The sequence below is a fragment of the Strix uralensis genome, chromosome Z, assembly GCF_047716275.1.
Source record: "Strix uralensis isolate ZFMK-TIS-50842 chromosome Z, bStrUra1, whole genome shotgun sequence".
In the NCBI taxonomy this organism is placed as follows: Eukaryota; Metazoa; Chordata; class Aves; order Strigiformes; family Strigidae; genus Strix; species Strix uralensis.
In genome coordinates this window covers 71,079,310-71,099,928 of record NC_134012.1, presented here as the reverse complement: position 1 = coordinate 71,099,928, position 20,619 = coordinate 71,079,310, and the positions used below count along the sequence as shown (strand labels likewise).

The 20,619-nt window shown below is 38.1% G+C and overlaps 1 protein-coding gene across 3 annotated transcripts in view; it reads right to left on the bottom strand.

Annotated features, from left to right (window-relative positions):
* Window positions 1–20,619, bottom strand: part of CDC42SE2 (CDC42 small effector 2) — a 93,833-nt gene that overhangs the window by 57,455 nt on the left and 15,759 nt on the right. The gene's annotated exons all lie outside the window — the stretch shown is intronic.

Sequence of the window (20,619 nt, the reverse complement as noted above, 5' to 3'; positions counted from 1 at the left end):
TCACGTCACAATAAAAATTACATGCACTAATAGCAGAACTACTACATGACGTTTTCAAAGTAGAGGCATGCCAGCTACTCAATACGACCTAGTTGAAAATTAATCAGAATCAGCATTATTTCCTCCTAAAAGCACAAGCTTGGGGGGCAAAAGAAATACACCAAAAGCACATTAAGAATCATGTGAAAGGAGACTAACTTTCAGTCCAATCAGGGGATGGGAAAGTATACACTACCACTGACATTTCCTCCCAAAAATCTGTGCTGCAACTTTCAATGCTACCTCTGCTACACTGCAAATGGTTTTGCTTTACAAATGAGAATGCTGCAGCATGAAAAATAAGCCATTCTAAAGCAAAGAGCATACACAGTTGTAAATCTGATCTGTGTTTCTATCCAAGGCAATAAAGAACATTTAAATAGCATGACATTTTTTGCTCAGTTTGTCTTCACAGTCACTGGTTTAATTGTTAACCTTCTTATTGGTAAAGTGGGTTTTGTGCACTAAAACTCAACTTGCAACAAAGCTATCTGCTTCTCAGTTTAATGCGGTTTGAAAAACAGTACTTTCTATCACACTACTAGGTGTTTAGAAACAGATGTAAACACAGTGAACCACAGTGCGTGTGCTATCTGGAGTCTTAACTACCCTCTGATTTTATTAAACAAAATTTAACTGTCCAGGTCTTCTTACCAGGCTCGGTTCCCACAACTGACGAGAGCACTCTATGCTGGTTTAGCAAGTAGCTACCACAACAGCACAAAACCTTCCTAAAAAATACTAACCCCTCACAAAATTCCCCAAAACAGCCACACCACAATCCTCCCCACCCCAAAATGTGGGTATTTCTTCTTTAGCTCAAAGCCAGACAGCATTTGCTGCTTACTTCTTATTAGCTTTCAGTTACAGTTGTACATTGTGACTTCTGCTTTGAAAGTCTCTTATCTGTGAATTGTATTAAGAACAATCTACCTTATCAACAAAGAAAGCAGAAAACCTGTTCTGGAAAGAAAAAAAAACCAGCAACCAAGAACATGTTGAATATGAAACTAGATTTGCCATTTGTCACATACACTGTGTCTATAGAAGGAAGAGGTCGCTGCTCCGTTGTGCAAGATGTGATTTCATGCACAAGCATTGCACTGCACTTAATCCATTACCCATGTAGGCACCTCAGGAGGTGCCAAGCGTGGCTGTATGCGAGGGAGCAAACTTTCACAAGCTGAGTAGTGGTACCCATGCCAGACAAGGTTTCGCGCAAACTAAGTCTGGACTAGCTACTGCAACTTCCACATACAGACATGATCCAGACTCACATAAACTCAGAGCATGGCCCCTCACCAAATATCGGCGCCTCACCTCTCACATACTCTGTACCTCACCCCCTGCACGGGCATCCATGTTGAAAAGGGGATTGATTTGTGTGCGGTTAATAGCTGGGCATCAAGAGCTAGCTCAGACGTTGTTTTTAAGATACAGACTACAGTGCAGTGTAATTGCTATCTTGCATGAAGGAACCAAAGCTCATGTCAAAAGTAAAATAACTATATCTAGGTTATTGCAACAACATCATCAAAAAACACCTGGACCTAAAAGATACATTTTTTTGCCTTCTTATTCTAGGAACTTCATGCATGAAATGCATTCATGGGTGCAGTGCTCTTATAAAATATTTTATTATTTGTCAATAACTAGTACATACTACCTCAAGAGAAGCTCAGAGCACACAACCAACTCAGACACTGTTGTATGATGCTTTTGTTTCAATTTCACAGACAGATTCTGTTTCTGAGGGAAAAGAGAGGTGCCTGTGCTGAACATAGACATGAATTTCTCATTTAGTTGATGCCAGCTAGATAGGCCTCTATCTATTAAGTCAGTATTTTAAATCACCAAGAGCAATTAAGACATCAGTGGAGTGTTTTCACCAATGAATGAAACAATCAAAGTTAAATTACAAAGCATAAACATGAGAGCAGCTGTTTATCTTACTTATCAAACATGGCAGCTTTTTATTTGCATGGTCACACTTTCAGAGGATAGATTGAAACATAAACCCACCTTTAATTAGGAAAAAAGTTTATTATGCCCAAAAGCACAAATGACATTGTTGATAAAACTGGGTAACTACACTTCTGAAGACAGGTTTGCAAATCACCACTTCTGTACTCTGACATCCAGCCTCCAGATCCCCTTTCTACTCTTAACACAGATTTAATCAATTTAACCCAAGTTAAATGAGTTTATAGCTTAATGGGAAAAACTATAGGGGAAAAAAAAGGAAGGCCGTTATCAAAAAAACACTTCCTAGGTTTTTTTCTAAATCATAGAACAGTCTCAGTAGGCAAGTGGTGGAAGTTCCAGCACATGACTCATTTAGTACTAAACTGTACAGGACATTAGTTGAAAAAACAAAAGAAAACCACACACATGAACAGTCACATCTTGGCAAAGAAGTTAACAGATGAATGAGCAGATCTTTTCCATTTCATTTTTCTTAATGATTCTGTGGGAAAGAAATCAAAAGGTCTTTAAAGTACATTAAAAAACTGCATTACCAAAAAATAAAATTGATTCTGTAACCATTTAAAGGCTTGGCAAAAATTTTGAGGGCAGGATCAAGCTGGTAAAAGAGCTGCAACTTTTTTCCCTGAACTTAATACACTGCTAGCATTCCAACAGAGGCATAACTCATCTCGGGCCACGATGACTGCATTGATATAATCTGTGAAGTCAATTTTGTGACAGGATTGCATAGCAAAGGCTGGTAATTACTGAATTACTGTAAAAAAGTACCATGCATACATATAAATATCTTTGAGTATAATCCATTATCATGAATTGTATTTCTAACTATTTAAGAGGCATTAGTTTGTTAAAAAAAGACAACACGATTAAGAGGCTCATGAGGAAATCTCCTGACCTTTTCCACTCACATGTGTGGGAAACTGAGGCATAATGACAATATTATAACTCAGCATAACCAAGGACATTCTTACTCAACTTAGTTCTAAGCACATGCATTTCCACCAATTTATGGATTTCAATTTATGTTTTCTCATAGAGCTAGGACATTGAAACTGCTCTGTGATGCTAGAGACAGAGGGCAACCCTTCGTCCTGAAAAACTGGCCAACAAATGTTTATTAGTTTTTAGAATTCTGTATGTTAATCTTTTACATTTTTATGAGCAGGCATTGGAAAGAACAAGATAAAAATATGGTATCTTCTCATATAAAGCAACAGGTCTGTTTCTCAACAGAACTTTCTCTGAACTCTGCCCACAGAACTCTTAAGTTGCCATGAATGGCCTGCCTTGGAAAAAAACAATGAACATACACTGCTGCTAACTTTAATCCATGATGAATTTAAAAAAAACTCCAACCCTCTACACATCTGTCGTGCTATCTGCTTGCACTGCATTCTAACAATGTAACCATGAAGTTACATATTCAGACTGTTTCATGATGAAATCACAAAATTGTTTTTAAAGGAAATCTTTTCAGTTATACAATTTTGCTACTCAGAACAAACATAACAAGTGGTCCTTCGCAGGTCTGGCAGTAATACAACAAGTTGGTTCTCACCTGACATTATCACTTCAAGAAAAGACTAGTTTTAAACCCTCCTTAGGTGGGAAAGACTGACTGTAGTAATGTTATGAATATATTGCAGTAGCTGCAGTATCCAGGTACTACTTCTCTACTAGACATGTGAAATTATAGTATCCACATGGGGAGTTAGAGTACGATACCTATCAAGTTTTATTTACTTTTAGTAGTTTCATTTCCCTTATGTCAAACTCATCTCCTGTATTTATAAAAGCTCTGCAGTATACTCAGCAGCAATTTGACAAAACATCATTGTAGAACCTTCTTAAAATTCCCTAATGGGTACAGCAAGTCTTTTCTTTAGGTAACATTAATATTTCACATACTTATCAATGTTTACTTGCCAGGTACATGCCAAGCAAAAAAAAAAAAAAATCCCAAAAATATGAATGAGAAGATTTGCCTTCTTTGCTACAATTAGGCAACAACACGGGACTAGAACTGTGCCGGATAGCACTGCACTCTTTAATGTTTATTAACAGAGTTTTGCATAAATCACCAGAATTTTATATTTTATTTTGAATGGATTTTTGTATAATAGTAAGTTTTGTATAATAATAAATGCCTAATCTTTTTCTGATGATACAGACTTTATACTTAAGGCTTGAGACTACAAATAAGAGGCAAACCCCTTCACATAAGACAATTTATAGAAGAAAAATAAGCTAAAGAAATAAAATATAGTTTGGAAAGAAAGCTGACTTACTAATGCTGACCTACAGAGGTTACCTGGAGAAACAACATCCTGATGCATGTATTTTCTAGTACATCACCATGTCAAAAAACTGCATGTCTTTGCGTGATTGTTCTTTACAAGATTGTTCTTTGCCAAGCACTATTAAGTTGGAAGAAGATTCATACTTTTAATCAGTCAAAACAACAAATAAATACATAGATAAGTGATTGGTTGATTTGTGGCCACTAATACACTTCTACTGCTTTGTATTTAGACAAATTTTCAGTCTTCTTTTGTTTGGTGGTTTGGGGTTTTTTTGTTGTTTTTTTTTGGTGTTTTGTTTTTTCTTTTTTTTTTTTTGTAAACTAAGGGGGGGGAAAAACCCTGAAGTTTTAAAGTTTGTTGTGTAGACAAATGCCAGCTAAACCAAAGACAGCCTGCTTTAGAATTTCTAGACAAAGAAATGGTGATAAATGGGCTGGTGGTTCTTCCAGTCTGAAGAGGTCTCTGCAACATTATTATCCAATACTCTAACAAAGAGACATTAATGTCATAGTTTAACGAATACTAAGATCTTTAATCTCTAGCCTGTTTTGTGACCTCTTTTTAAAATAGACATTCAGATGTCACTTGAAGAAAACAAATTGTGGGGAATCCATTAGTACCCTTAGAAAGTTATTCTGATGATTAAGCAAACTAAAAGTATGCCCCTTCCTTTCCATATAACTCAGAGTTATATAAACACTTTATCATCCCTCCCCATTAACTTTTTCCTCCCTTTCTCAAACAACATTTTCTAAACTTCCTCACTTTTCAAAAAGGTAAGATACAGGGAGCAGTACAAGTAAGCATCTGGAAGGTGTTCATGTTGGGGGGAGATCATACATCACTTGACTTTTACTATTATTTTCATTATGTATGACATTCCAAGACATACAATATATTGTTTTCTTCTTAAATAAATTAATGAAGGCTTTGCACAAATTTTCCCTACTTCACAATCTACCTTGACATTTTTGCCATGCACGTATTCTATTTGTTTTTCTAAAAAAGTTTTTTAACAAATTCTGTTGGTCTTGTCTATGTATCTAGCTTCTGTAGGATTATCTACCGGGTACAGCTCAAATCTTAAAGGAATAATGATATTGGAGTGGCAGAGGAATGAGGAATTTAGGAAGGTGAACCCCAAACTGGTAAACTTCCTCCTTAACCCTTCCCTCAAGATACTAGCACTATTATACTGCTGTTAAGTCTGAAACTGATAATAGCTACAGTCTTGTGCACCTTCCATCTTTCTGCGAGTATTTCAAATGATCAAAGCAATCACCCTCAAGGTGCGTCAAGCTGCTAGATACTCAGCCTCTAGTATTTTTCCTCTTTGTGCTGCCTCTGTTCTCCCTGCAGTACTGCACTGCGAAGTGGCATGTTGAAACCTGGGGGCAGTGGGGATAGGAGCCAAAAGTTAGAAAACAAAATTTCTGCTGAGTCCACCTCTCACATACAGCAAAAGTGAAAAACATCCCTTCAGAGTGATTTGAACTAGGTGCTTCTTGCTACAGAGTCCTTTTACACTTATGTTGCCAGAACTTTTGTTGAAAGAGGAGGCTGTGCTTCTTGCTCCTGCCCTGTGTTGCCCAGGTTTCCACACTAGCCCAGCATGGTCTTCAGACATTGCCTCCACATACTTCCTGCTTTCTCATGTCTTCCTCAGGAATATCTATACTACTATCCTCCATGCACACACATGATGAGGAAAAAAGATGCACTAAATATTGCATTTTGTAATGGCCAAAATAGTACCTACTTACAGGAGATGATCGGAGAGTGAAATAAAATTGTATCGCTGTAAGATAGCACAGCAATGAAATTACATTCTTTTTCCAATTGTGTGCACTTCAATTCCACTGTCATGTTATCTGACAGTGTTTGCTTATCCACACTGAACACTTTCAAGTACAAAGACCTAGCTCTGAAGAATTTGTTTGGGAGGGAATGGAAAGGGAAGAAATTAGATTATTTGCAAGAAAACACATTTGAAAACAGTATGTACAATTGTGGTATAGATCAGAGGCATACTGTCTCCAAGCAAACTCACATTATTTTAGTTATTTATCTGCTTGCAAACAGGTAAGGAAGAGAAACAGAACACACACACACAACATACTGTCCTCTTCTTTCCAACCTTCTGACCTAAACAAAACCCCTAATAGAATCCTGAAAAATAAAGTGTTTTGACTGTATTTCTCACTATCATTAGACATGCATTACTTCTGCTGATAAACTTGAAAGGTCCTGAAAAACAGATACCAAGTATAACACCAGTGCTTCCTCACTATGAAAAAAATGCTGATGCTGCTGCACAGGGTAAGAATCTCTGTAAATATAAGCGTGAAGACCCAAGTGTTTCTCACATCAATCAAACCATTTTCCCACTTGAAACAGGGAAATAAAAGTTCCTTTACTCAAGATCAACTGTGGAAGTTTTTCAGACAGCCAACATAACAAGCAAGCTTTTTGTAACACAGTGACAAAGCTGTAAGGTAAATGGCAGCAGCAACCATTGCAGCTCTTCCTATCAGGAAGGTCGGTCAGGTTCCTCCAAGACCCCTTTTGTCACTATGCTGATGAAGACTGCAGAACAAGCCACAGACACTGAAGTGAATTACAAGGCTTAGCTCATGATGGATTTAACATCGCATGCTTCCAAGTTTAAGCTTCAAAAAAAAAATGCTTTGCCAACACCACCTACTCTGTTCTTATTCTACTCTTTTGACAGGTAAAGTTAGTAAATCAGTTATTTCTCTTGGCAAATACTTAGTTCCCTAGGCTGCAAGGTAAATATATACTAGGTGTTCAGAAGGATCACCCTGGCTCCAAGTGTTGTTATGGAGGACAATGAAACACAATTAAAATTTCCTAACATACAAATTCCCTACCTTTTCTGGTACTGCCAGGCTCAGGAAAGCCTATGGATACCAGTACATGCTTCCCTTTAAATTACACCATGCTTGTGTTTTAAACACAGTGGAACTTTGTCCCATGCCAGGATCACAGCAATTTGGAGATACAAAGCAACACAGCTTCATTTTCTCTCAAGAACTACTGTGGCAAATGACTAAGAAACAGGAATTAAACAGACAAGTTTTGGAAAGATAAAAATAGCCCAAACTAGCACACTGCCTTTTACAAGAGATAAAATGGCAGATTTTTTGATTTTGAGAGAAGATGTATTATTTTCTTCAGTCCTATGGAGACTTTTGCCCCTTTCCCCAGTTACCTTGAAGTCCTATGAAGTTTTGCTGTCACTTCTGAAGAAGTAATTGTAGAAAATAGTAATAGCTTTGAATTATACGTAATTGGTAGATACCTTCATACTGACCTTTACAAACTTTGTGGTGAGTACTCTTTCTCACACCACAGAATTGCTGGCAAACTCCATTATCACTGAAAATTTAAGCTGTAAAATTCAGTGGAATCCTCTCCATTCAAGGGGGGAAAAAAAAGAAAAGTCTTTTCTGCCTTCACATTTCTCTTGGTTCTGTTTGGGGTTTTTTTTCTATAAATTATTTAATAACACTGCAGTATTTTATTTGTATAAATAATCCTTTCCAGCAAAAGGTCTGAAGATGAGTCACTAGGGTTTTGCTGGAGGGTACAATCAAGTCTGCATGTAGAACTGACTTATGTAAATCAACTCAAACAGAAAGCAAGCAGCAACTACTTTGACTAAATTGTAAAACAGTTGTAAGGTGACAATTCAGTTTGCCATACAAAGTCCCCCTATTTTGAATGAGATCCTATCTCCTCCAATGCCACACAACTGTTTTTTCTTTTCTGTGTGTGGGTGGGGGACATTTTCCTTGATTCCGCAGAGAAAGATATCCCATGTATACTTGCAAACAAAAAAACCAAAACTACACATTAATTTCTCTGCCTGGAATAACTTTATCTGAAAGTTAAGATTAAGGTGTAAGAAGTATGCATTTAGATAAAAGTTACAGTTTCTCTCTGTTTTTCCATTACGGTTGCTCTTTCTCAAATAAAGGAAAGGGCTGTTAAAGTAGGCATCAAGCTCTCCAAATCTGTAACTTTGCTTTCACGAGCAACTTCTGCAAAGACCACAAGATAAATGCTAGATTTAAGAACTGTAAGTACAGCCTCAAAACCTATCCCAACCCAAACCATTTCCCTCATTTTCTTCTACCTCTCACAAAAATACAGACAATTGTATAATTTGAGACTCTAAAATGTCTCCAAATATTTTATAGGTGCCAGACCTTTCCCTTGGCACTTAACAGCAAGTCAACAAATATAACTCATGGGGGAATATGTTCTTCCTAGCTTTCACCTTCAATCCTCTTTCATTGTTCAGGCTGAATACAGAACAAGTGAGGGAAGAGGAAAGAGAAAAAAAGGAAAGACCAAGAAATGGGTAACTCATCCCATCTACAATCAAGCTCCAGTAAATCTTGTAATATGATGTTGTTCTAGCTTTCCACTCAGCTCCTGTGCAGAACATTATTGCCAGTGTAGCAGAGTCAGCGGAAGGGAACGTGCTCCTAACTTGCGGTTGCCCCAGGTCAGTACGTTGACCTGATCAAAGAACATCTAGGACTCATCACATCTGCTGCTTCATTTGCTCTGGGCTCTGACTCACAATCAGCTTGTAGCACAGATGTTAGAGATTGCATATAGCAGGTTAGAAAGTGGAAGAGAAAAACAAATGAACAGATCTGTACCCATCTTGCTCCTGCGTTTGTCAAAATACTGCAACACAGAATAACCAAACGTTCCGCATCACTATTCTTTGTTACAGTAACTAGATAAACATGATGCAGGTAACAACGACTTTGCTGGCACTTTGCTGGCAATGCGTGCTTGTTTCCTAAGTGGATTTGATTTCCCCTTTTTCTCCACAAAAAGAAGGGGTGATGGCTCATGTGCAAGGTTCAGCATGAAGGCCAGATATGGCTGCGATCCTTTCACACAGCATAATCAGTCACTTCCCCAAAGCCCTCTTTGTCTGCCACTCAGCCACAGATCATTTAGTTTAAGGTATTCATTATACAGTCTCTCCCTCAGATGCCCCCTCTCCCCCAGACATGCAGCCATAACTGGGGCTGCTGAATAGCTATCCACAGCTGGGTAATTAACAAAGTCTATTGTATTCATACCAGTAGTGTTATCCCAATTCATTCACAGAACTTCCCATGTAAATAGATTGGATTGTCGCATTTTACAAATGAAACATTTAACATTCATTTCTCTAGAAAACATATGTCACAATAAGCATAACCACTTTAGAATGCAAATCTTGCAAATAGTTCCATGAATATATATACATATATATACACGTTTTACAATAAATTAAGTTTCTCAAACCACTGCTTCTTTAAGGATTCTATCCATCTACACTACAAAAATCAGCTCAGACTGAAATCCTTCATGTTCTTTAACTGGTGATAATGAATTGTGCACTGTATCAAACAGCACTATGAAATCTCCAGGAAATACACTACCAAGTTAAGACTTGATTACTAGTGTAATCACCAACAAATTAAAAAAAAAAAAAAAAATCAAGGCTTTTTATGACTTGTGAGAACAAACTTAGTGTTATGTTCAACAGAGAACAGCATTGTGAATTCCCCAGGAAATACACTATCAAGTTGAGACTAAAATCACCAAAACCAAAAACAAACAAACAAAAAAATCAAGGATTTTTACTACTTGTTACAAGAACAAACTTACTGTGTTATGTTCAATATGAGAAATTCCTAAAGCCCAAACCAAGATACTGGTAAAAGTAACAAAGACAGAGACTGGCAAGTCTTATGTCATTGATTTATCTATGAATTAAAAAACACATACATAGCCTTCAGTCTAAGGGTTAAAATTTTAAAAAAATATATCCATAGGCAGAATAACAGACAATACTAGACTACCAGTTTAATTTGTTCATCTTCAAATGTGGCCATGCTCCGTTGGGAAGCTGCCCTCATTCTTTTCTCCCGGCCCTTGTTGCTAGGGTTGCAGCTGCACGGCCCATTCCCGTTGAAGCGCATGTCTTTGTAGGGGGGCACAAAGGGTTTTATTATCTGCCTCCTTCGAGCAGGCACATCACCGCCAGAATGGAGCATTCCCCCTTCTCCCCCCACCAGAAAGCTGCCAGGCAACCCCCGCTGCTCCATCGTGACCATTTACATATGAAGAGCTGCAGAAGGCATGGGGTGCCCTTGCCCAGCTGCCTGCCACCACCACATGTTGCTCCCCTCTAGGGAAGGGTCTTCTGAAACTGCTCATTTATTATCCAGTCATCTTTACTCACGACTTGGTGGGAAGTTCACGCTGCAGTTCGACTGATCAACTAGTGAGATGAGATTTTCTTTTTTAAAAGCAGTAAGAACTAATATTTCTAATCTTCCAGAAAGGGTTGTGTTCAAAAGTCCTGGCCTTCTCTGGGACATGTATATTGAAGACACAAAAAAAAGGACACAACGACCAACAAATCAGCACACCATGCTGTCGTCTACAGTGCTATTCATTCATACTGAACCACCTTCCCAGAGCTTAATTTAGATCTTTATTGGCATTAATAATGGATTCATTCTATGAACATGTTTACACAGTTGTGCCACTTGTGAAGGGGAGAAGGATATGGGCAGTGTTTTCATTTGGAAAATTTATCTAAATAAATAAAATAAATTCGAAATAATTAAAAGCTAATTGTAGATGCCAGTATATTGTCAATAATTTCCTATAAAGAAGTTGTTTAGCACTTCCAGTGTCAGAAGAAAGAAAACAGGCAAAAATAATTGGTTTTCACTTGGGCAAAAATTCATTGCTAAACAGCAGAAAATGAATAGCGAAGAGACAGAAATTAACTCTCCATGAGAAGCCTACGTATTAATACATAACAAGTCATAAAACATTTTTTGAGGCTATGTGCAAGTAAGTAGTTTACAACAGAAACTGAAAAGGTTTCATGGAAAGCAACCTGAAGTGATCATTAAGTTTACATTAACAAGCATATGCAGAGAGTACATGGGGTGCAAAAGCACTGTCACATAGCGTCAGACTATTACACAACAAGAGATGGAAAGAAATCACAGTTTTTCTAGGCATTAACTAACGATAAGACTAATTTTTCACTTAATGATATCAGATCAGTGGTCCTGTACCTGAAGCACTGTCTCTTTAGCAACAGTGGAGAAAACATTTGGGAATTGTGCCAGCTCTGAGGAACTCAAGTCTCTATAGAAAGAGATAGGAATTGCAGCATTTGTTGTCCATAAGACTACCAGAGCATCCTGGCAAGGTTATGCACTTACCACACTCCCAAAGAGTCAGTGGATGATGACTTCCAGATACAGTCTGAAACTAAAAGGCTGCAACCTGTCCCATGAGCTGGCATCTGGTATCTAACACTAGAAGGACCATAGACAGAAGTATGATATTTTGACTCTGTGTTGACAAAGGCCATATGCAGACAGTCTACTTTATTTCATGGTAACCTTTTGAGAAACAGGTTAGATCTTCCCTAATGTGTTTCCTCTTGGTACATCAGCTGAGGTCTTTGAGCCCCATGTAATTATTTCTGAATGGGCACAAAGGAAGGCAGAGATGAACAAACCTAATTTCTGCAAGAGAATTTCTTTAAAAGCTCACATTTTGAAAAAAGCAAGGCATTTACAGTTAACTGTCCCAGTTCTGTGTAAAGCATTTAATAACCTGGGGGGCGGTGCAGCAGTCGGGAGTTTAAATAAAGAGATCCCGAAGAATATAACTGGTATTATTCGAGGACCATGACTCAAATACATCTAGTGCAACAGGAAGTTAATTGTTCTTCTAATCCAGAATTTGTGATGCCTTAACCTACAACTGTGGGCTTTCTTCCATGTGAATCTCTCATAAATAAAGTAGGTATATAACAAGATCAAAAAAAGGTACATGTACCATGATTACTTGTAATACTATGTATTTTAATACTTGTTTCCCTCTGCTCTTTTACCATTCCTAATCTCATACCTCTCTCTCCATCTCCTGTTGTGTAGCTCTCTAATTGGGATGGTAGAACAACTGGTAGGAAGAACTTAATTTTGTGTTAAAGACACATATTTGCTAGAGCCCAGGGGAAAAAAGCAACAATAAAACAACACATGTATTTCACATTAGGCAGCACACAAGCCAGAAGTAACTAGAAGAATAAAGAGGGGTAAGAGTCAGAGGAGTGGTAGAATAACACACAGTGGTGATGAAATAACTTCAATTCTTGAATATGCAGTGTAGTGAATAATGCTGATACTTGTCAAAAGACAAATCTGCTTTTTGCATCACTAGTACATCCATTTCTCAACATCTGAAATTAACTAGTATCTGTTTATATTACATTTTTATATAGATAGACATCTCAAGCATTACAGTTGCTTTAGTGAGATGTGCACAAAGCTATCACCCTCAACTTGAGACTAAGACTTCAAAACAAATGCTGATTTAACTTGCTTTACAATATACTGATATCCCAGACAGTTGCAAAATCTAGACAACACTGGTAACACCAGTAATAGCAGTCAGTGCATACTGGTCATCAACTTTCCCTCATTAATTCTGTAATGGTACTTTGATGGAGAAAGAGACAAAATGTTTGGGATTTTTGTGTAAGTTCTGAAAACAGCAGTTTAAAATACTTTCTTCCACTTCTTGACTAATATCCTATTTTACTACAATATTGAAAATGCAATATCTCAAAAATGAAGTACTTTCTAAAATGTACAAATACTAATAGCAGGACAGTGAAATAGTGAAAAGCCTTTCATAAGCTTTTCTTATTTTGTGAAGTGATAGGCATTTCTTCTTTTTGTAACTGTTTGTTATTAATAACTGTCTTACTGAACACGTCCTCAGAATATAACCAGTTTCTGCAAAACAAACTATTATTTCTGGATATATGTGAATGCATCTTCCTTCTAGAGGATTCTCAGCTATCTGAAAAAAGCAGTGAAAAAAAACAATAAACCACTTCCACACTTGAGGTCAGCTTGAACTACCAAATTAGTAATAGCTGCAGTGCTACTCAGCTGTAGAAGTTTCCAGTAAGTAAACACTATGTTAAACATATATGGAAATGAAAGTACATCAGTCCCTAGAGACTGGAACAAGCACATGCTTTTGTTACATGTCTCAAAACAAACTATAACAAAGTCAGACTTTTCTGCAACAAAGGTTTGCATCTGGAAATTTGATGACTATTTGCAAGGGGTTACTAGCCACAGCAATGCAATATATTAGGTTAACAAAGAGCATGCAAGAGCCTCCACTACTACATTAGTGACTTATGCCAAGCTCCTCATCCTTAAATGGCATTACAGTCAGTTTTTGCAGAGCTAGCAGCTTTTCCCAAAGCTTTTAAAACTGTTCTCCTGTGCAACCCCATGAAGGACTTCATAATGTAACGCTATCCAGCAGCCTTCAAATCCTAGATCCATCTAACAGTATCATCACAGCAATAACCGCCACTGTAGTTATACCGAGATACAAGTAGCTGAAAGGAAGGGGAAGAGACAGAAAGTTAACAGGAAAGGTCATAGTGTTATACTGGGGGAAGGAGAGAGGGAGAAGAGAAGCAAGGGAGAGCAGAGCAAAAGAAACTATACTCATGAAACAGGCCTGAACTTTATATACAATATAAAAGAACTGAGTGGGAGATTAGTGCAGGAGATATTGAGGAGGTAGATGGAGAGCAGAAGAAACAGGGTACAGAAACAACAGAACCATTCTATTTATGGGAGAACTCTTGTTGACAAAATTTTCTACACTGGCTTATCTGAAGGTAAATAATAAAATTTTGACAGTAAATCATATTTTTCTTCTATGGCAACTCTGTTAACAATGAGAGATCTTCCATGAGTTTGTTTTCCCTACAACAGATAAATAATAACATCTTTGTACAAACTAGTCTGGGAATCTGCACTTTAAAATCAGCTGAGACTACAGAGATTCGTGTCACAGTATGGCTTTTCATTTACTTGTTAAGTCACCGTCCATTAAAAGGCAGATGTTCAATACAGCAGCAACCCAGGATCTTGTGGCATCTCAAGTTAGAAGCCTTATGTTAGAAGCATCTCAAAACATAACTGGAAAGTAAGGTAGCAAGATTTTCAGAATTGCCAAGTAGCCAGCAGTTTCCACTCAAAGCCTGCCAGATTTTTGAGAAGCAGGTGCTACAGATTTGGCTTGCTGTTTTACAAATCAAACAGGCCTCCACTCCCTCTTCTGCATAAGGAAATTAACATTTTTTCATATACATGTATAGCAAATAACTATCACCTACACAGTCATCTTTGAGAGGGTATTTCACATTTCCACCTCACCACAGTAAAAGCATCTTCCCCCACAATACTGTCACTAACTTGAAAAGAATACTCTTTAAAAGGGGGCTATGCTGGCATTACCATCCTCACTTTTTAATTCACTCATATTAACTAAAAAGCAAACAAAACCCCCAGTGAAATCACTGCAACTCCCCCACCACTATTTTCCTGCCTGAGTCAATTCTAAAGCGGCATTCCTCTTCTCCCTGTCAATGGGATTTAATGAAATTATGGTTTAAGGCCACTCTTCCAGTTCTTCAAACTCCTGCACCAATGAGTCAATGTACTCAGGATGTACAAGTGCAGTTCAGCCTCCAAACATGATTCATAGTTAAAGCTGGTTGACCCAACTTGACTGACAGAATAACTGTTGACAAATACTTAGAATGAAGTCTAACAAACCAGCCTCAGAAGAATGGTCTGTCATGCATAATCCAGCCAGGGAGAGGCATGGATCTATTACACAACATGAATAATGGAAATATTGGTCTGCTTACCCTTCCTCCCCAGTTTACTCAGTAACAGATAACATTCCTGGTAGGATTAATAACTGGGAATCAAGAAAGACTAGAAGGATTAAAGATTGATAAACATTTCAATACAAAGACAGAAAGACAAGATGCACTTCTTCTGAACTGCCTCAGTCAAAAGAAGAAATCAGATTCCAGAAAAATACTGCAGCTACTAGCTCATGCTTAAGGAGACAGGAGCAGCAGGAAATCACTTTGCTCACTATATTTCAAAAAGAAAATGGCATCACAGAGTGGTGTCTTGCGGTAAGCCTAATATGATTTGAATGAAGTATATTCCAAAAAGCTAGATCAGTCTCTCCTGGTCACAGAGTAGCATCCAAAGAGCTCAGCCAAACCGCAACAACTCTGGACATGAGTAAACTTGCAGACTGGGTGTCTGTGAAGCTACAGAAAGGAAGCAAGGCATCTGTGAAATCTGCATGTCCAAAGCTGACTGTTAGTAAGATTTTCAAGACAATATTTTGAATCTATGTGCCAAAGTCCTGAATAAGTGCTTACTGGAACACATCCCCCTTTCAAGGGACATAGCTTAAAGTGCTTTTCTTATTAAGGGAGTACCCAATAAACTGTACATAATGTTGAAAAACAAAGCTAGAAAATAATCCATTCTGTGTCCTTCAGTCTGCTGTAGCAACTGTTGGTCCAAAAGAAGAGATCAGAGTAGAAGGGTATTTTCCGTGCCAAACATGAACCTGAAAGTTAAATTGGGCCATTAGCAATAGTTTGTTCATTACTTCCTCTTTGCTTCTTGATACTAGATCGTTAACATAGGAGAGAATATTATCTTGTTCCTTCTTTTGAAGAAAATGGACAGGTGCCATGGTTAGAAGTTCCAGCTGGAATTCAAGAACAAGATTTAGATATGGTAACAGAAACAGATCTCCTCCATTTCTGCTTACTTTTGCATCCAGCCTGCTGTAAAAATCAGATTCTTAGACTTCGTATGAGCTCCTCCACCTCTGAGCTCACTAGATTTTAAATATCTCAAGTAATTTCATGCTGTAGATTAGGGTTCCTTAATTATTTTATACCTATAGCGATCTAATTTGACTATATAATGCATGCACATAATCTGGTAGCTTTTCTGAATGGCTAGGCATTGCACATTGGAGGGTAACTACAAATCTGGTGTACAGAAGACAGACAGTAAGCACAACAATTTGTGTCCTTGTAGACAAGGACTATTAACACCCAGTCTGGGCTCTCCCAGAAAATAAGACACCAACATTCAAGCAGTCCCAGTACATTTGTCCTTGGCGTTCTCACTGCAGACAGCACTTTGTCCTGAGCATTACACACTATGTGGGCTTGGGGCATTTTCTGTGGATACGTGATTATTCATGGTGGTAAAAGCCAGAATTACACTCTTAGGCTTCTTAGGCTTTCTGCTTTAATTACAAAATGACAGATTTTTTCCTGCATAAAGATCACATATAAAAACAAGAATATGATTGCCAATTACAGTGTGTGTAAGAGGGCAGGAAGCACATACAGGTTTTTCAGGATGCACACTGTACACAAGCTTAGCCAATTTAAGGAAAAGATTGCAGCATATGACTGTACTTCCAGAAAGAAAAAAAATATCTTACAAAAGTTCCCAATCTGTTAGAGATACTTTAAATATCATTATAAAGTACATTCTGTAGCTAGTTAGAAGTCTAAATATAAAATGTCAGAAATTAAAAAAATCTCTCAGGATATATATTCAGCATTTCAAACTACTGTAACTGATCATCATGCAGGTGTACTTCCTAGCATCATTTCTTTGTGGGCCTCGTGCTTTCCTTCCCTTCCCCGTTACGCTGCAGGATGGCTTAAACTCGTTTGTCCTCCTTTGTGGGTAAGTGTCTAATTTAGGCAGCTACCAATATACCCAACACACTTTCCCATCCTACTTAGTGTTTACTATTCTCTTCATGCATACAGGTGTAATGAAAGTTGATTTCCCTGACAGCAGTTTTCTTATTCACAGTCTTTGATTCCTAGATTTCTTCTGTTTTATGGTTTCCATTGGCACAGAGATTCAGTGACTTTGTTCCTCATGTTCCACTTTACTGTAAAAAGTAACAGCAGAAGTTGCACTGTGGACTCCTGCATTAATATTATTCAATGGGATCAGCTCTGTTCTACTTCAAAATGCAAACAAAATATTTCAGGGTAAAAAACAATAGTTTTTTTAAGACCTGTGTAGGAATACCTATGTAAGAAGCTGAATCAGTCACACAATCCACGCTCACCCCAGTGATTTCGACCTGTTTACAATGAAGGAAGTGGAGGACAGATAGATACAAACACAGTGGAAGAGACAGCAGTAATGAAATGTGAGTATTTGTACAAACAGGCATCTGAAATGGAGTAAGAAAAGAGCACAGTTTTGCACCTGTATTACTTGAGTTATTCTACAAGATTAATGCAATGATCAGCACTTTGGAGTTGCAGGTAGAAGTTAAGCTAAACTGAAAAACAGAAGTCCTTCATTAAACAAAATGTTAAAATCCAACATCTTAGGTGAATTTTTTTCTTTGCCCTTAAAATTAACAGCACGTATAAGTTTTAGTTCACTTAATTGAAATTTCTCTTTTTGCCATTGCTGCAACTTCATGAATCAATTATTAAACTGAAAATTAGTCATACAGAATTGATGAAAAGTGTGGTGGATGAAGTCTAAACACTGCCTTACACAGGAAACTAAAATCCACGAAAATCTTACTCAGAAAAGACAGCCCATTAACAAAATTTGAAAAACATCTACTACAAAAGCAAGGCATTTCAGATTTTGAAGACATGCAGGCTTTTCTGTGGTGGTATCCAGACATGAACACAACACATGAATAGTCTGTTAATGTTTTTAGGCTAGGACTTCTGGCTGCAGGGGTGTACTGCGGAAGTCTTGCGGAAGCTTTTAGTGCTAGATGCGAATGGAGTAAGGGTTTCCTTGACCAACAAGTCGTTTACTGGTGTAAAAGCATTTATCTAGAAGTCACTACCATTTCGACACTACCTCCAGAAGGGAGACTTTTTTTTCCACCTTCTCCCTCGTCCCAGTATTCTAGACCTTTCATGAATTGATAAGTAGCAGTACTAGAATGGAGAAGTTAAGGAACACATTTTTATTTTTTTCAAATTGTTCTAGGTTTGCTCTAAGCAGTTAGAAAGTATATGTTTCAGGATATCGTGAGATCAGATGAGGAATATACTAACTATGATGAACAGCCACAAGCCTTAATGCCTTCTCCTTCACATGACTGGAAGTACATCCACCCACCATGTGGTCAAAGTCATGTGACAAGAAACAGTGGTTATGTGAATGAAGATGAAAGTTCAACCAAACAATTGCAGGGGGGCAAGGGAGGGAAAAGTTGCAGGGTTCTAGGTAAAGAGGCAGCAGGGAATGGCCCTGGTGCACTGTCCTGTATCACTGTCTTACTAACTGTCAGTTTGAATTTCAAAACAAGATAAATGAAGGACTGTGAAGGACATTAGGACTTCAAGCATGGGGGTTTTTTTAAGGCTAGAATAGGACATACCATAAGATGTTTGGACATTTTACATTTACATTGCCAATTTCATAGCAGCCAGCAAGGCAAGTCAGGAAAGCTGTACTTCCAGACCTGTGATTGAAGCTTCCAGCAGACACCCCTGGAGCATGTAGAAAAAGGGCAGCCAGCAGCTTGGGAACACCCACTGCACTTCACTTGTTTCTGGCACAAGAAAGAAATACACATCTTTTTGCACTGTGAAGCTCTCTTTGCTCCCTGCCTCCCCCTGCTCCAGGGGTATCACCACTGACTGACACCAGTGCTGCAGGAAAAGTCCTGTCTTCCTCACTTGGTCTTCTTGCACTAGCTGTCATCAGTGTCCGTGCCCTCCTCCTGCTACTTGCAGTACAGCCCTTATTCTCCTCCAGTAGTAAATATTCCTCCTCATTTCCTCTCAGTCTTCTTCAAACTGACATCACCACCTTTTACCTGACCTTATCACTCCTACATCTCCTGCCCAACTGCCTGCCTTTTCTTCTCCCCCTCCACCTAACTCCACAGGGTGGGTTGTTTCAGTTGTGGGGTTTTCATGGGGTTGGTAGTTTTTTAATTTATTTTTAAATTACCTGATTGGCAATTACCTAATTAGAATTACCATTTCCTTCTTCTTCTCTCTCCCCTCTCCTGACAGACCCTCAAGGACAGAAATTTCCAATCCCCACACTCCCTTCTCATTCTGCAATTAAATATTTTCCCAGAGGGTGGGTATATAAACGTCTGGGGATGCTCCTGAGGCACAACAGCAAGAAGCAGGCCACAGGGCCAGCTGGGGAGGCTGCAGCTCCTTCTCCCACTTCTTTGGGGTGCCACTCACACTTTCAGTTTCACATGCTAGTAATAAAACCGCCTCCTTGTCACACACTTCTCCAGGGTAAATTCATGTGCAGACTCTTCCTTCACCACACTCTCTGGCAGAAAGATTTTTACAAGTGATAGTGAAATCAGAGATGAAAAAAACAGGTATGTTCATAAAAAGGAAGTGTACAACATGAAGGATAAGCCCAAACATGTCTGGTATCGTCAGTTGTAGTGAAAACACTTCAGAGTTCTCAAAGGAACGTGGGGGAAGGTAGAGAGAATGAAGTTATGTTAGCCATTTACCAGTTTTAAATGAGATTCAGTATACTTTGAGTATTTTTAGGGTAAAGCATCAAATTTGACTGCTACTTGAATTACATACTTCAGGAACAGTGTTCAGAAGCACAAAGAATAAGGTAAAGTAGATATTTATTATGTAGTACCTGAGAAATGAAACAGTGTTTTGCAGGCTTTGCTCTCAGTGTGGAGAACTGTGCAATTGTGTTCCACAAGTTACACCTCCTAAGGAAGCAGCACGGGTAAGAGATTTTTACGCACATTTCCTAAAGTACTGTTAGCTAACAGAATCCCTCTTCACAGTTCATTTGGATTTTTAAGACAGTAAAATATGAAACAGTAAAGGAAAACATTCAAGTAGAATTTACAAACTTCCAAAATTAAAGTTGCTGTACAGAACTGAGCTCATAGAAACCAGCAGTAGTTTCAAAGGTTTCACTGTTCTGTCAGTACTCATGTAATCCACAGAAATTAACCTTACATCAGTGCACTGCAATCGTATCACTTGAATAGGAATAGATCTATCCAAGAATTATGCTGGAGGCAAATTCAGATGATTAAAAACACTGGCCATTCATCTACGATATTTAACACACCAAAACACATGTACTTAAAGTCAAGCTGTATGGGTCCTTCAAAACTGAGCAAACCAGCATAAGCAGTAGCATATGATATTAAATTGCAAGATAAATTATCAGAGCCATGAAAGGTATCACACAAAGAACACCAAAGGAGGTTTGTCATCTTATTGAAGAAATGGGTATTTGAGATCTATTTAGAAGCCTTACTTTGAACAAAG